At 41.2% G+C, this 18335-nt stretch overlaps 1 protein-coding gene across 13 annotated transcripts in view; it reads left to right on the top strand.

Moving 5' to 3' along the window:
* Positions 1 to 18335, top strand: part of CADM1 (cell adhesion molecule 1) — a 350114-nt gene that overhangs the window by 40616 nt on the left and 291163 nt on the right. Inside the window, exon 1 of one of the 13 annotated variants that reach the window (XM_005215847.5) lies at positions 2921 to 18335. This exon is cut by the window's right edge and continues 22671 nt beyond it. The exons of the other annotated variants lie outside the window; for them this stretch is intronic. The gene's annotated coding sequence lies outside the window, so the exon portion shown is untranslated. Of the gene's footprint in view, positions 1 to 2920 lie in introns of those variants that run through there. 13 annotated transcript variants of the gene reach the window in all.

Raw genomic sequence — 18335 nt, 5'->3', positions numbered from 1 at the left:
GGTTTTTCCCTCCTCCTTGATGCCACTGTAAGTTTTAAAGCGGAGAGAGGGAAAAACAAAACAAAAATTCTCCCTTGAATGACCTCTCAGCTTTTCACTATTTCCTATAAACTATGCTGGAAATGTAATAATCCTGCTTTTGAGTGCAGGACACAGCCCCTGTTGACAACACCAAGTGTGAAAAATGGCCCACCAGACTGTAGATGTGGTTTGTGGGTTAGTACAGACTTCCCTCATCAATGGGGAAATGGGGCCTAAGTCAGGCTTAGAAAATGAGAAAAATGCTTAAGGGACGTGACTAATGTCTGCCTTGTGCACTCTGCTACATAAACCCATTATGTGCTTTAATTTAACGTTCTCTATAAAGATTCAGGACCTGTCAGGAGAAGGAAAGAAACAAGCGATCCATCTTCAGTGAATTGTGAATAGGTTTTTATAAAAATACACATTCACCTAAAACCTGCTTTTCCCTTCATTCAATTTTCTCCACGTCTGGTCCATTCCCTATCTCCCACGGCCACTCCCCAGGCTGCTTGTGAATTGTTTTGTTCAGTGAAATAAGACTAATGTGTTAAATATTTAACATTGCTAATTGATTCAATGTAAAGGGAAAGGGAAGAGAGGCAGAATGCCCCACGTCCCTGTCAGCGGACTTGAGCAAACAAGGCTGCGGAAAGTCTGAACTGAAGATGATTCATCTCCTAGGCTGTCGGCCTCTGGATAATATAGCATTTCTTGCAGGTGGTGATGGGGCTGAAATGGGGAAAAGATTAACTTCCACCTGGGAGCTGGAAAACCAAGTAACTGTTTTCTACAGAGAATTTGACTCTAATTCCGCTTTTTTTTTTTTCTCCCTCAGAGCCTTTTGTTTTCAGGCTTCAGATATAGATTGGGAGATGGCAGGTGATGTAGACTTCCAGCAGTGTCATCTTTTTTGCATGTTGGGAGCATTAAAACACTTACCTCTACTTCACTAAAGCAAGCTGAAATTTGCTGATGATTTTAATTGATGAGTGAGGAAGCAGAAACCCCAGTGGGTCAGAGAGAATTTTTCCATTATAAAAACATAACCTTTCAGAGAGTACCCGATGGCAGTGAAATGTCAGGTACCGGGATTTTACAAAGGCTAGGGAGGTAGGCCTGCATTAAGTTTCCTATAATGTGATTCTGAAATATGAATGTACATATAGGCTTCATTCTTTCTTGAAGGTGTTTTGTTGGTTGCTGTGTATAGGTGGAAAGCAGTTGTGACAGTGATGTCAGTTTTGGCTTTGAATTGATTTTTTTTTTTTTAAATCCAAGAAGTCTAATGGCACGGTAAGAAATTACTTAGAACCAGGAAATATAAATGTTGACGCAAATGTTGGTCTTAGGAGTTAGTCCGAACTCTTCTATTTTTCTGGATGAGTGATGTTAGAAACTGAGGCAGGGATACACTTGTTTCTGTGGTTGTGGTCAGAAGTGTAGGTGCTGGAAAGAATCAGTTTGGTGGCATCAAGCATTGGGCTCCCGTATGGGGTCCATGAAATCCCTCAGGAGATACATGCATGGCCTTCAGCAGGTCTCTTGAGTTGCCTATATTACACGCCATGTTTGGTGTGCGTTTTTCTGAAAGGATCTATGTTTCAATAAATAAATATACTGAGGTTAAGCCACTCCTGCCAGCTGTCTTAAGTGCCTATTTTACAGGTTGACATGAGGTTTGTGTGTTGCGTTCTTTCCCTTACCAGTCACTGTCCTCCGGCCGAGCACACCTATGTCCGCCCCCGCCCCCTGCTATCCCCTTCCCTTCTTTCTCCTCCTTTATCCTTTACACCGCTGTTTCCCTTATTTGTGCACACTTTTAAAAAAGGATGATCTGGGTGCTTGCCAGATTGACTGACACACAAACTTCAGGGGTCTTTCTTAAACTATCCTTGCCTTCAAATCAAGGAAATTGACTTGTTTGATTACACCCCTTAGCTCACGGCTACTCAGATACTTTCCAGTGTAATGATGGTTTTCTGACTTCCCTTTCTCTCCTCTGTCCAACTCCTCCACATCAAAAAGAAATTACGTGTAGCATATTTAATGGGTTCATGGGGCTCTGCACCAGCGTTAGCTGTTTTCATTCTGTATGAGATGAGATGAGGCACTTGTCAGCAGGGGCCACTGATGATGTCGGACCCCCTAATGGAGCACAGGTCACCGTGGCCAGCAGACCTAAATTGGGTGGATCCGCAGAGGAGCTTCATGCTGCGGAGTGGGAGGACTTCTGGTAACCTGAGGTGCCTCGGGCTGTTCTGCAGGTGAGATGCCAGACTCCCTCTTTCCAATTTAACTGTTGCCTTCTCTGCTCTTCTCCCGCCATCCTTGTGTCCAGCCGAAGCACTCAGCCTTCTGAGCTGGGTCTTGGAGTTTAACTTCTGCCCCCTCCATGGTCCTGAAATGATACTTTAGAAGGTCAGCAAGCACCAGAGGTCCTTAGTTAGGCCTCATCTTCTTTGCCTGCCTGAAGTACTTGGCAGTGTTAACTTCCATTTCCTTTGAAAAATGCCACCGTCTCTGCTGCAGCACCGCCTTTTAGGTTGGCGCTTTTGGTGACACTTTCTTCTCCCAGCTGCGTTTTTTTACCCAGTGTTTTGTCCTCAGTGGTTTTGTTTTCCAGAGGCCCTCTTTGGTGTTTTGGATCTCATTCTATATTCATTCACTCCCATACATTCAAGTGTGGCTTTTCTCCCCAGCCTGATTTTGTTATTTTAATCCCTGCACTGCATTTAATCCCTGCACTGACAATGCACTGCATTGTCAACTTCCTGCTGTTCTTGTCACCCTGGAACCCTGGGAGTCCCATTGCCCCTCAAACTCTGATTTCTAACAGTTTATCCACACCTGTTCCTTGTCTTGGATCACACAAAAATATACAAATACATCCACCAAAGACAAAACCCCCAGTTGGAAAGACTGTCCCTGCAACTCCCTCCAGAAGCAGGCACCTGCTACCCAGGTCATTGTGTGTTTCCCTTTTCCTTTCATCACTCACCACCCTTTGTCCAGGCAGCCCCAGGCCTAAGTCTGCAGACATCTTTGTCTTCCTTCTGCACTTAGTGTATGTTCAGGAACCAGGTTCTCTGGACCTTTCTAATAAAACCTTTCTCACCTCGCACTTCGCATTGCGATGGCTCACTGTCAGCTATTTATTCCCTTGTGGCTTTTGTCCTTACAGACCCCGTCCATCCTGTGGACTGTGGATGGGTTCATTTACCTGAAATCCTCTTCTGATCACTCCCTGGTTCCAAAGCTTCCTTGTTTTAAAAGCAGAATTCTTTAACCTGCTGGACTCACCAGATTCTTCCCTGTGCCAGTCCGTTTGAGACAGGCTGGGAGCTGGGACATGGGACCCTGTGCTGCACCGGGACACACCTCTCCTCGAGCTACAAGATACAAAGAAATTATATGGGACTAGAAATAACTGTGTGCACGTGCAGTTGGGGCAAATTCTGGACCAAAAAATACAAAGGAAAAAAAAAACCCAGCCAACTGCCATTTCTGAAGAGCCTAGAGCAAAAATACTGGGTGTGTGACCCCAAAGCAGGGTACTGTATATGCCCTTCTGCACTTAGCACCACAAAGGGACGGACAAACCACCTAAGCCACCCCTCCAGCTCCACCCCTGGGCTCACCCCTGCCCTCACCCATATTTTGGGGAACGAGCTCACCCCGCCTTGGGGAATGAGCAAGGGAACCTGTTGTTTGTTCTGCTTCCTGCTAAAGCAGGGTCCCCGGTAAAGCATGGCCTGAATTTCTTGTCTGGCCTCCAGTCAGTTTCTGTTGATTGGAGAAACCCAAGAACTGGTGGTTATCATGTTGACCCAACTTGCCATCATCCATAGTTTGTAACTTCTCACCTTACAAAATTTTTTTTATCTTCTTTCATGTGCTTGCATTGAGATACTATTCATCTTTTTTCATCTTTTATATTTCTGTATGAAGATGGAGCCTTCCCTGATTGCCTTGGCTTTATCAGAACTACTATCCTCACTCTTTTATGAGATCTGTACTATTCAAGTTTGTTTAGAGTTATACGTGTTTTCATTTTATCATCCTCTTCTGTGCTAAGTCGCTTCAGTCGTGTCAGACTCTTGTGCGATTCTATGGACCGTAGCCCACCAGGCAAGAATACTGAAGTGGGTTGACATGCCCTCCTCTAGGGGAATCTTCTTGACCCAGGGATTAAACCCTGATCTGTTACATCTCCTGCACTGGCGGGCAGGTTCTTTTCTATAAATTCTGACAGACTAGGAGATTTATCTATTTTACACACACACACACACACACACACACACACACACATGCTGCCTAATACAGTACTGTCTACATGTTAGGGAGTCCAATAAATATTTATTGAAAGAGTTAATGAACTCCCACACTGAAATTCTGCTTTATGTTGGCAGTCTAACCCAAAGTTACTGAAGACCTCTTCCTACTAAAGATTTCTTGACTCATTGTTTTTGGAGTCTTTCTACTTGGCCATACAAATTAGCATGGGTTCATAGACTCAGAAACTGAAGTAAATTAATCTATACTTGAAAGAAACCAGGCTATGACTGCAAAAGGATTTTAGTAAAAGAAAAATGGGGAACAGAGAACCAGTGACCAGTAGTTGATATAAGTGATATGATCTTTTTCTGTTTTCTGGCACATGGGTAGAATAAGGCGGCTTTTACATGCAGTGACCCAGACCAGAACCACATATGGTTAAAAGAGCTGAGAAATGGGAGAACGAGATCCATGTAAGAAGGAAAATACAGAGGCCCTGACCATGTTAATCACTCAATAAATAACTTCATTATTATTACTATTGTTGCCACTGTATTTCACCATGTATTGTCATTTAAAAAAAATACTGCGTACAGTGCATTTAAAGATCTTCAGAGGGAATAATGAAAACCGAGTCATAAAAGGTTAATGCATGCTTCTTAGGCCCTTAGACATTTTTCTACAACATTTTGTTACTGGTGAGGGAGAATTTTTGTCAGATTTACCAGTAACACTATGTGTAACTAAGGTGTATTGTTTCGGGCTATTTGTAAATAGTATTTTGTGTGACACACTTCCAGCACCTGGAAAAGCCTGACCTTTGGGACTGATCCGAAGAGCTGTTTACAACTGTGGCAAGCCAGTACCCATGGCCAAAGGGAAAGGTTTGCACTGGGAGTCAACTTAAATGACAAGGGAGGGTGTGTGGCTTCCTTAACCCCCTGTGGACTGCTGTACTGCTGCATTTGTTGCCAGAAGATAAGATTGGGAAGCCTAGGAGAGCCTCAGCATTGATGAGAGCTCCTCTAGAAACAGAAATCTCTCGTGAGCCTACCTGCCAACTGGAGAGAAAAGGTGCCAGGTGTTCAGGGGCTGCTTTGCAGCTACCAAAGCCCCTCAGTACATGTCCAGCTCCAAAATTTAAATCCTATTTGTGGGAAATCAGTAGAGGGTTTAATAGAAGTTTAAACAAATTATACATATACACACAGAAATAGTCTGGCCTAAGTGTGGAGAGGCCGGGAAGTCCAAATGTTCTGGTGAAGTACTAGGAGGTAATTTATTTTTAAAATTTATTAAACCCACTGAAGCATAAGTGTTGAGGATAAGAGAAGCCATATGCACATATGGCCCAGAATAAAATTTTTCAGATTTCTAAGATGGTTGCAATCAATGACTAAGCCATTTTGAATGAACTTGGTGTGTGAAAGTCCTTCTGATTTGGCCTCTTCAGGTTCTCTAGTGGTGGAGAGACAACTAATGAGGCATTGATCTGGTTAGGGGGACTTGCAGGAGGGAAATGGGACCCTTCTCGTCATGACTCTGGGCTGCTCTGCTCTCTCTTTTAGGAATGGAAATGGGGTGGCATGGGGGAGGAGATCTCTGCATTTCTTTTCTGGAGAGCAAGGCAGGTCTGAATGAAATTTTATTCAAAGCTTTTGGTCTCTCGGAGGAAAATTGTGACATTGGATTTAGAAATTTTATGTTTTAAAAACATAAAACACTGTCAAGAGACTAGACATGGTTTTGGTCAAGTTTTAGAGTTAGGCCTTTGGTTGGATGCGGGAAGTAGGTGCAGTTAGTATATTTGTGATAGAGTGGAGTCTGCAGGAAGATCTAATCAGAGGAAGAATCTAGAGGATGCAGACCTGGGAGACGAATCACTGAGCGGGATACAGAAGGGCATTGTGTGGCAATAACACTTCTTTCCATTCATTATTGCAGTTATAATTATGGAACCCAACATATTTAATTGGCACGGTGTACTCTTCTCTACTGAATAGATTGCATTGTTCCTGTTGAAAAAACCCTTCTGCATCGGCGATCCGTGCACATGCTGCTCGTCTGCTCTGGAGAGGTTTCTTTGTTTCCATGATGTGTGATTAACTGAATTGTGGAGCCTTGCTAGGCATCATCCACGAAAATGAAGAGAAAAGGGGGTATCTGCCATGCTCTAACTTTGCTGATTAATTTGATTTGATTAATTAAAAAAAAATCTATTAGATCTTTGTAAGTATGTACGCCTTAACTTAGAAATATGTAAATGGAAGTATTGGTTGAGTTTGATATCGGGACTAGACTTTTATGGGGCTTTCCATGTGGCTAAGATGGTAAAGAATCTGCCTGCAGTGAAGGAGACCTGGGTTCGATTCCTGGGTTGGGAAGGTCCCTGGAGAAAGTAATGGCTATCCACTCCAGTAATCTTGCCTAGAGAATTCCATAGACAGAGGAGCCTGACAGGCTATAGTCCATGGGGTCACAAAGAGTCAGACATGACAGAGTGACTAACACTTTCTAGTCTTTTATCTGATTCCAGAGGCCCTGTTCAAGGAAATTCTGCCTGCTAACTTGTTATTGGTGTGTGCAGTGGGATTTCAAGTTGCAGAAGTAATGTGTAAATTCAAGAATCCTTCAAGAGATGTGTGGTGACTGAACCCCTATAAATGAGATGGTGCTAAATGTGAATGGAGAGAAAAGGGACCTTATATAGGACTTGTTGGTAAAGACTGGAGACTTTTCCCCCTAACTTGCGAGATGAAATGCAGGTACAGACTGGGGCAGGGCGTAACATAATTGTTATTGTTAGAGTTATTACAACTAATATTTACAAGCACACACTGTATCCGACCAGGCTCCTCTGTCCATGGAGTTTTCCAGTCATGAATACCGGAGTACCGGGTTGCCTGTTCCTACTCCAGAGGATCTTCCCTACTCAGGGATTGAACCCACCTCTCTTGTGTTTACTGCTTTGGCAGGTGGATTCTTTACCATTGTGACACCTGGGAGCCCTGCTGCCTGCAAAGCACCGTCCTAAAGCATTCTACCTTCATTGTTTCACTGAATTACCACAGCTATTCTGGTGTCTACTGTTGTCCCCATTTTACTGATGAGGAAACTGAGCCTTGGATAGATTATTTCATTTTCCTGTCTGAAGATCACAGAGTTAATGAAGAGAGGGGTTCTTGATTCCACTTGCTCTGCTATAGCACAGGCTGGCAAGGCATAGCTCATTGTTTTAAAGCCTTTATTGTTTTAGTCATGTTGTTCCTCACTACTTTTAAGTATTTCTACATCTGAGAGCGAATCAGAGCTTGATGTGGTTGAAGCGTCTCTGTGGAGATTTGGGAGGCATCTTAGCACCCCTGGAACATGAGGTCGTTGCTTCACCCAGAACTGTTTTTTGTGGGTGTGCCACAGGTAGTCCCGCTGCTCTGGATGCAAAAGGCCTCTAGTTCAATTTCTTGCTGGAATGGATTCTTCACAAATAAGGATAATCTTTCATTTGATGTTTACTCACATGAGTTCCTTCTGTATTCTGTACTGTCCACATCAGGCTTTGCAGTTTTTATATATTCTTGCCAGAATGCACTTATTCATTAGCTGTTTTTATTAGTGTTACGGTTGAGATGACATTTTCCATTCGAAACTCCAATTTTCTGTGGCTTTTAATTTTACAAAACAATTACCTATCAGACTGAAACTCCTTAGGCTGGTTTTCCTCTCAGAAAAGAGGTTTGGGGGGAGGTGTTAAAGTCTGTTCTACTTTTCTTGGCAGCCTAAGCATTTAGATTCATGTAAGTGCTCTTTAAATAAAGTTGCAATTGCTCAATTATTTAAATAAACGGGAGCTGAATTATTTAAGGGTTTTCTGGCAAGACAGACGACCCCTTTCTCTCCTACCCCTCACTCAGTATTTGCCGTCCCATTTTGTGTTGGCCAACGAAGAATGAAGTTTTCACTCGTGTTTTGCTTTTGCTTTATCTGTGAATCTAGGTGCATTTGGGGGAAATCTTACCCAGGCTTAAGCCCATGGATTTTAAAATTTCAGTTTGCAATTTTAGTTTATTGTCAAAATGCTTGCTTTTAAGTTATGTCTTATTATGTAACATGGTTAAAACGAATCAAATACAACTTGAATCCAATACAACTCCTTGGGCGTCTGCAGTGTGAAAGGGGGAGTAGCAGAGTGGGAAGGATACAGTTTTGGAGTGTGAAAGACCTGGGTTTGGGGCCTAACGTTGGCGCTAGTGGAGCTTTATCACCTTTGCAGAGTTATTTAAACTGTCTGAGCGTCAGCTTCCTCTTCTGTTACCCATCTAATAGGGTTGAGGCGTGGGGGTTAAGGAACCGTATAGCAAAGTCTGATGGTATCTAGTGTTTAGTAGACACTCAGTATGCAGTACCTATGAATTCTATGCCAGGCACTCTGCCAACTTTTAGGAATTCTGAGGTGGTTAAGACAGAGAGATTCCTATCTTTACTGAGCTGGTGGTAGTCTGGCAGTGGCGAAGCAGAGGAAATTTCAAGCAGGACTAGTCTGAGCAGAGGTAGGTTTGGAACCATGAAAGTTGGTTATTCGGTGAACTGTTAATGTTCCAGTGTGTTTAATCTTAACATCAATATAATTGGAAATATTAAATTGATGTGGTGTTTTTGAGGTGTATAATACACACGACATATATTATTTCATTTGATCCTTGCAAAACCCCTGTTTGGCAGAAAGGGATTCAGTTCAGTTCAGTTCAGTCGCTCAGTTGTGTCCGACTCTTTGCGACCCCATGAATCGCAGCACGCCAGGCCTCCCTGTCCATCACCAACTCCCGGAGAAAGGGATTACCATCTCTATTTTATAAGGGATTTGAGTGATTTACCCACATTCATATAGGTAATGGAAGAGCCAGGATCCAAAGTCTGGGTTTTTGCATTTCCTGTCCAGTGCTCTTTCCACTGTATCATTTGACTAGTGGTGTAGATCATCTATATACACAGATGCTAAGCCTTTAATGATAATTTAATGAGATTTTAAGGATGTTCTTTTTTTTTTTTTTCCTAAACTCAAATTTGTTTTTACTCAAGTTCATCTGACTTAAGATAAAATTATACAAAATCAAATTGAGGTTTTACTTTAGTCTCTGTATGTAGGTCACTTGCGACCTTGTAATTAAAAAGAAAATAAATAAATAAAGTTTAGTTTGGACTTTCCTGGTGGCTCAGATGGTAAAGCGTCTGCCTACAGTTCCGGAGACCTGGGTTCGATCCCTGAGTCAGGAAGATCCCCTGGAGAAGAAGTGGTAACCCTTTCCAGTACTCTTGCCTGGAAAATCCCATGGAGGAGGAGCCTGGTAGGCTACAGTCCATGGGGTCACAAAGAGTCAGACAACGACTGAGCGACTTCGCTTTCACTTTCCCTCTCACCAGAGTAATGCAGAGTCAAAATCTCACCCTTAAATTTTACTTAGAGTGTAGGTTCCTTTTTGTATTAATATGTTTTATGTTTTCTTACTGAATGGACATATCACTAGTTAGACATTCAGATTTGCTGAGTATACAATTAATAGCCTGTTCTGACTGTTCTTCTCCATTAACGACAAGAGTACATATTTTAGGGGAGATACTCCCTTTAAAGGCCCACTTTTGTTTCACTATACTTGATGCAAACCCATTGGATTTTTGTTGAAATTTTTAAGATTATAGCTCTTGTGCCATCATTGATTTTTAAAAGTAAATGCATGGACAAGAAACTAACCACCTCCACAACCCATCCCACCCCCAACCACTTGCATTCTCTTTGCTCTCCAGGAACTGTGCCACCGCGCCAATTATAGGATGCTCAGTACGCAAGGGAGAAGTATGGCCCCACTTCTTAGAGAGTACTTACTTGAACCTGGGGTTGCTTTTGGATCCTGCCAGTTATTGGCATTCCCCAATGAGAATGCAGAACATGCCAGTGCTGTCAACTTGATCTTTGAATACGAAGTTGCTGTGAATGGATGGCAATGCTAATGTGCCAGCAATCTGTGAAATACTTTACCTTGTTGCGCACACAGCAAATTAACAGGTTCTTTCCTTTGCTGAGGAAAAGAGTTTGCAAGAACTGGCTGCTTCAGGGTTTGCAGGGAAGATAATTTACAGTTGTTCCTTTCAGTTAGCAAAGAGGTGGCTCAGGTATGTGGGTTGGCTGTGCTGGTCACAGAACTTGTGTGGCCTTCTTGGAATACTGAAAGATTTTCTTCAGGGACTTGACTTTGTTGGAACCTTTTCCACAGTTGAGAGAGTCATTGAATATTCCAGAGGCTTTGTTCACATTTTGAATTTTTTTTTTTTTTAGAAGAGGGAAATATTTAACATTCACGGGTATTAAACACTTGTCTTAGTACTTCGTTAGATTTGATCATCGTAATATGATTCCCATTTTATAGATAAGTAAAGTATAACTTAGAAAATTTATAACTTAAAGTTGTGTAACTATTAAATGATAAAAGTGAGAGTTAAAAATTTTATTGAACTATATAGAAAAGGTACATATTATTCATGCATGTCTCAAAGTATTACAAAGTGAATTACTAGTGAAACTTGTAGTTCAGTCACTAAGTTCTGTCTGACTCTTTGCAACCCCACGAACTGCAGCATGCCAGGCTTCTCTGTCCATCACTATCTCCCTGAGTTTGCCCATACTCGTGTCCACTGAGTCAGTGATGCCATCCAGCCATCTCATCCTCTGTCGCCTCCTTCTCCTCTTGCCCTCAATCTTTCTCAGCATCAGGGTCTTTTCCAGTGAGTCGGCTCTTTGCATGAGGTGGCCAAAGTATTGGAGCTTCAGCTTCAGCATCAGTCCTTCCAATGAATATTCAGGACTGATTTCCTTAGGATTGACTTGTTTGATCTCCTTGTCTCAAGAGTCTTCTCCAGCACCACAGTTTGAAAGCGTCAGTTCTTCAGTGCTCGGCCTTCTTTATGGTCCAACTCTCACATCCATACATGGCTCCTGGGAAAACCATAGCTTTGACTATATGGACCTTTGTCAGCAAAGTGATGTCTCTGCTTTTTAAAACACTGTCTAGGTTTAGCATAGCTATTCTTCCAAGGAGCAAGTGTCTTTTAATTTCGTGGCTACAGTCACCATCCACATTGATTTTGGAGCCCCCCTAAATGAAATCTGACACTGTTTCCACATTTTCCCCATCTATTTGCCATGAAGTGATGGGATCGGATGTCACGATCTTAGTTTTTTGACTTTTGTTTTAAACTAGCTTTTTCACTCGCCTCTTTCACCTTCATCAAGAGGTTCTTTAGTTCCTCTTCACTTTCTGCCATTTAAGTGGTTTTCATCTGTATATTTAAGGTAGTTGATATTTCTCCTGGCAATCTTGCTTCTAGTGAACCTAGATTCTAGTGAAACCAGGAATTCTAAGACCATGATTTAGTTGTCTACTTCTGAAATTTATTTAGTTTTTTAAATTGAAGTATAGTTGATTTACAATATTGTATTTGTTTCAGATGTACATCAAAGTGAGTCAGTTAACATATATGTATTTACATATGTATTTATTCAGGTTATTTCCCACTGTGGATTTATTATAAGATATTGAATGTAGTTCCTGACACATTTGGAACTCTTAGCACATTTTTATTTAGAGTACATATGGCGATTTTTCACCAGACACGTCCTCAGTGTCTTTTATCTGTATTTTTTACCTTTTTTTTTTTTCCTTTAATGTACTTCTGTTCTTAGAGGTACTCCTGCTCCCTTGCCATATAGGCCTTTTTTTCCCCCTCTAAATGCATTGAGGATTTGCAAAGAAATGATTATTGAACTTTTCAGTGGGGGTTTCTCATGAGTTTTTTTGGGTTTCATGTATGAGGCTTTTTGAGTTTATTTTGACTTTACAATTATGAAAAAATGGAAGGGCCTAAAGCTAGGAGCTGGTGCAATCCAAGAAGGAGTTGCCATATTGATAAAAAGAACCTGGAAAAGAGAGCCCAGAAAGAATGACTGCCACTCCTTTGAGGCCTTTTCCTGTTTCTCTTGTTAGGGAAGTCCCTCTCTCATCTCTGGATGGAAGGAAGGTCTGAAACTTCTTCTCCAGTCCTTCCAAGAGATCAAGAGTTTTTATTTTATAAGCCTTCTGATTGTATATACTGACAAGAAAACTGGGAAAGGGGCAAGGAAATGGTTTCTTTCTAAAATATCAGAAGATGGGGTGCGAGACTTGTCCCTTAAGATAGAAGGTAGACAGAAAAGCAACAGTAAACGACACACCCTTTAGGATGAAATTTGCCCAAAGAAATGGTCTGTGATCCTCTCTCATGGTGTCCTGAAATGAGCTCTTGAAAAGACTCAGAGTCTTGGTTTCACAGAGAGGAGGTGGGGCCTTGACAGCAGGTGGGTGGATCCTGGCCTCCATTGGAAGGGCAGGCATGTACCTTACGTCCCATCTCCTGCTGGAATTTAATGGGCTTTTTGATTTGTCATTTTGCCAGGAGCTTTCAAGGAATTTGAAACGTGATATGATCCAGTGTCATTGCATTTTATGAGGTTACATTGAAACTCTTTTCCTTGACCCCCTGGCAAAACCAGCTTCTTAGGGTTTGAAGATATTTTTAAAACATAGCACAAAAGTGAATATGAAACCCTGAAAGAGAAATGTCTGCCTGGCAGATTGTGATTCTGCTCCAAGAGGAGCAGTTTACTTCCTCCTTGATTTACCTGGCAGGAGAGTATCTTTTGCAGGCTCTACTGAAGTTTTTCTTAAATTCCTGTACTTTGAATTGTGTCTCTGGGAGCCATTCATCTTTGTCACCTGCTTTACTTCTGCTATTTTTAGCCGGGTGCCAAAGACCTTACAGCTCTCTCAAGTGAAGGATAAAGAATTAAGATCTGTTGTAAACAAAGGCTCATCACAGTATTGTTTTTCTGCTGTTAGAGCTTCCTTCAGGTTTTCCTTTGAGTCAACTTTAATTGCCTAGAACCTAGAGGAGTTAGACTTTCTAGAAGAGAGGCCTTTGTCAATTTTGCTTCCAAATCCTTGGAGAAGTAAGGGCTTTTTTTTTTTTAAAGAATATTCTAGCAGCAGTGACTGCTACTGTTCCATCCCTGTTCTCATGTTACGTGTGCTTAGTCGCTCAATCGTTTCCAGCTCTTTGTGACCCCGTCAACTGTAGCCCGCCAGGCTCCTCTATTCATGGGATTCTCCAGGCAAGAATACTGGAGTAGGTTGCCATTCCCTTCTCCAAAGGATCTTCCGACACAGGGATCAAACTTGGGTCTTTTGAATTGCAGGTGGATTCTTTCCCATCTGAGCCACCTAACGATAGATTATACACAGTCATTAAAAAAAAAAAAAGTGAGTGAAAGTGCCTTCCAGATCTAAGTGGCTATTTCTTATATGTTGATTGATTTTGGAATTCACCAGTATTTTTTTAGCTCAAGGCTAATCTTGGGACTAAGGAATTAATAGTGTTTCAACTTTTTTAGGCTGCTGTGTGTTGGGGGAAAACATTCATGACGCCTTGCCTCTTTGATTTGGAATTGTGATCAGAATGTATGTTTTCGGTGTAATAATACTTTGCAACCACCTCTGGGATGAAAGTTAAAGACACTTGCCCTGTGATGAGTGTCTTTCATTCCATGTGACCAGTGTATTTACGTGACAACTAGACTAACTAGACAACTAACGTAATTTTTTCTAGGAAATTAGATTCGATAAAATTAATCTAACTAAACTAATATAATTTTCCTTGCAAATGTTAGATGTTTACAGGTTTGGTTTTTCCCCTCTAAGGAAGTGAGTCTACCTCTGAATCATTTCTTTCATCTAAATGTTAATCACTCCCAACTTCCCCCCTTAAAAATTATTTTGGAGACTAAATTATAATAGGTAATTCCTAGTAGTGATATTTCTTTCCCATGTATTTCATACTTATATTTTTTCTTTTTTAAAAGACAAAGAACAAATATACAGTGAAATATTACATATACATGGAACCCCAAAATTGTATTTTACTCTATTATTCTTCCAAGTTCAGTTTTGTTCTGGTCTTATTTTTATCTCTCCATCTATGTTTGCAGGGCTGTCTGCTTCCCCCAAGTGTTAATGTAAATACATTTTATTTTGAGACAGATCAGTTCACTTCCCTCTGGAAATCCATTCCTATAATGTGGTAAACCTCAATATAACTCTCTGGTCCGAATGACATTTCATAACTGTTTACAAATCAAACACACTGTTGATATTAAATGACAACATTTAATGCCAGTGTCAACAATTCACTTAAGTCTCATTTCATTAAAATACTCCTGATCTGGAAAGGAGCCGCTTGTCTGAGCAGATAAAGCACTTGACTTTCACCTCTAGTTTCCAGGTGAAAGTGCAGTTGGTGAGCTGTAGTTCAGATGGATTTCATAGCTTTTGGCCAAGGGGATTGATACCGAAATCTAGTTCACATAATCAGAGTAAACCTTGGGTCATTTGGACGAGAGAGAGCATCCAAAACAGAGATTTTGGCTTTATTCTGTGCGTAAATCAGTTTGTCTCTGCAGGTGATCCTCCCCAAATCTCTGATGTTAAGAAAGTTAAATAAGAAATTAACATAGTGAAGAAAGTTAACACATTTCCCTCCTTATTCTCCCTCCATTGCTTATCCTTCACAGTCAGCTTCAAGCCGTTCACACTTGCCTTAAAACTATTCTGAGAACCTTTCTGGTCTCTCCTGGCACTGGATACACTGCTGTCTCTACCCAGGACCCTCTTAGGAGACTGGCTTTTAGTGTTTTCCAGAGCATAATCCTAATTTGTGTACTGGTCTTTTATCCACATTTACCCCTCTGATAGTTTCCCTGTAGTTAGGAAAGAGGCCCAACTCAATTAGGAACTCCATCTAATGCCTACATTATCAAGGACAAGTGTTTCCCACACTTCCAAGGTCATGGTATCTCCACTTCAAGAGAAGCCTCTTTGTTGGGATGATGCGGGCCTTATGCCGAAGTCTATGAATAGTCTATAACTTGAAGTGGTCTATGAAGGACATTTGCATAAATAATAATAGTTGCTGCTGTTCTGTGAATAATCCTGTTTTTGTTTCATATAACTCATTGAAGTGTAGGGCTGGGCTGCAGATCACCATCTAATCCCTTTTTGTGTTGCATCTCCTGAGAGCCCTCAGCCAGTACAGGGTAATGGGGAGGGGAGGTGGCATGCGCCTCGTGGCTGGGGGTAACTGACATCCTCCAAAGGCTGCAAGTAAAACTCTGAGATTGTGCTGAGTGTACACATACGGGTGTAAACGCAGAAAGACCTTGAGATAAATTACAGCACTTTCCATAGTGGAACCACGGCCACGTGAAATAAGTGGGCTTCTCTCAGGTCTTGATAACTTAGGGAAGGCAGATAATTAATACAGTCACGATGACAGTGGGCCATAATTGGCTGCGTGTTACGAAGTTTAGACATATCCCTCCCTTCTCTCTCCGGGAGAAAGAAATTGCTCTAGCATATGCGTGTAGAAGACATAAAACTTGCTACAGTGGTATTTTTATTTCCAAATTATTCTTAAAGCTATTTAAAAGTCACCACAGAATGTGCTTTACAGAAGCAATTTCATGGCTCCTTTAGGTTTTTGTGCAAATCCAGATAACTGAAATGTTAGCCCTGATTCATTATTGAAAAGGAAGGAGGAACACCAAAGCAGATGGTGAAGTCCAAGTACAGTATAAAGGACCTAGGGGTTGGGGCTTGGATCTCATCAGAGACTCTTCAGTTCTTTCAAAGAATCTCTGTTGTGATTGCTAATGTAAGGGGCATTTGAAAGATGATCCTTCTTTGAGAAATGTTTCTGAACTTTTAACTTGCCTGCTTAGAGTCCTGTTAATACTCACTGGCAATGATATCCATTTTCCATTCCATGAGATCAATTTGGAACTTGAGCATAATTTTATTTCTGCTTCACAGTTCTTAAAATCCTGTTTGGAAATGTCATTAGGAGGATAAGGGCTGTAATGAAAAATACGTTTTCTCATGTACCAAATCAAAGTGTATAGTTATGGAGCTGGCTATCTATACTGAACAACAGTTAACAAAATGAATCAGCGGCTTTCTACATTTGAAGTTGTATAGTGTAAAATTCAATGAAACATTCAATAACTGGAAAGATCACATCAGCATCAAGGATGCATTTAGCAGGTTTCCTCCTCCCTTATTACCAGAGTAGAGGCATAATTTAGGACCAAGAATAAAAGCTGTGAATGAAGTTGAGAATCGTGGGATGCCTGGAGGTAAAAAGTAAGTAGCAGTGACTGTGCCTGGAAAGCCAAACTTGGATGCAGGTGGAAAGAAATGGACCGAAAGATGGGCCTTTGGGGACTAGTATTTTATAAGAATGGTGCTCTTGTCACATCTTCTATTGAAGCCTTGAAGTCATATTTTGAAACTGGCATCGGTTAGACCCCTCCTTAGGGGAAAGGATCTTGTTTTCAGCAGTTTAGCTTGCCAGGTCAAACAGAGTGACTGTATCCGATTCTCACGTAGTATGGAAAAGCATAGGGTGGATGAAAGGAGCTCTCTTTCTATCCAAAAAAATTCTAACAGATTTTTAGTGTGGGAAGTTATTCCATAAATAAATGAATTGAATGACTGAATGAACAAATAAAAAAAAAATAAATGGCAAGGTTTGTTTTTTCCTAAACAGGTTTTGTTTGCTGTCAAGAGATCTGGCATGATCTTGTTTTCTCTGGTATAAAATGAAAAATCCAACAAGAATGCATACTTTTAAGGGGTGTGTTTGTGTTTGTATGTGTTTGTTTCACTATATTGTATAAGAGACTGTTGAACTCACTAGAATGCTTGGAACTATAAAGTTAGGCCGTTTTGAAATCTTACCCTGTTACACAGTGGTGTAGAGAAATACATGTTTTCATATAAAACACCGTGAGCGTTAAGGGATGCTGCTGCTGGGAAGCTCACCTTGCCATCTCAAGCAGTAGATGCAACTTTTAAGAATGCAGACGTGCAGCACTGACAGTGGAAAATTACAGGAAGCTCACATACTCTCACATTTTCTCCATCTGAGTTTTCAGTAGGGGCTGCTTCTGCTTCTGGCTCTTCTCGGGGGATAAAACAGTTTTACAGGACTGACCTCAGTGCAGAATGGACAGTAATTCAAAGCCCTGAGGGGGCTTAAGAAATGAAGGTAGTTTATTGGTTTTGGCAGGGGAAGGGTTGGCTGGTAAGACTGTTGAGCCCCTTAACTGGAAACACTGACAAGCTGAACAGAAAGCATGTGTGCTATACCAGCGCGATCATTATTTTCATTGGCAAAATATGTTGCTCACAGTTTTGGGTAGTCTGTCCGTTTTGTCAGTAATTTAATCTAGGTCGGAAAAGGCATGGGGTGGAATTGCTATTGTTGAGCATCCCTGCAGGCATCGCTGGCAGGGTCCATTCCAACTTTTAATGAGGAGCCTTGCTTTATGTTGGGGTCCTGCGGTGGCTCACAATATCTATTTTGGGGTGTTTTAATGTGGGGGTTAGCTCTTGAAATCGGACAAGGTGCCTGCCTAAAAGATGATGAGGTTCCCCCCACCCCCATCCAGTCTCTGCTCCTGTTAAATAGATAATTAAGTGAGACTTTTAGACACAAGTAAAAATACAGATGACATGGGATTGTGTCAAAGGCGAGATAGCTTTTCTTTCAGAGGAAGAATAATTCTGAGGATTAGAAATAAAGAATTTGAAGACAGAAACTTAATACATTTGAGATTTTCTATTTTTATAGTAATTTCATTTCAAAATATGTGCCAACAATATATGACACCTTGAATAATGTATTTTTACACTCCTTTACCCAAGAATTAAGCTGGTACATTTGCAAGATGAGGAAATACATGTTGGCTTTGTAATATTGCTGCTAAACCCACTGTTTCTTGCCCTGGACGTGGTGCTGTCAACCCCATCCTCTAACACAAATTCATCAGTTATTCTAGGACAGGTAATGTTCTATATTTTCTATGGTTTTTCAAAATATTGTAGTTTATTATTACC

This window comes from Bos taurus, chromosome 15, assembly GCF_002263795.3.
Source record: "Bos taurus isolate L1 Dominette 01449 registration number 42190680 breed Hereford chromosome 15, ARS-UCD2.0, whole genome shotgun sequence".
Taxonomy (NCBI): Eukaryota; Metazoa; Chordata; class Mammalia; order Artiodactyla; family Bovidae; genus Bos; species Bos taurus.
This window is presented reverse-complemented; position numbering and strand designations above follow the sequence as displayed.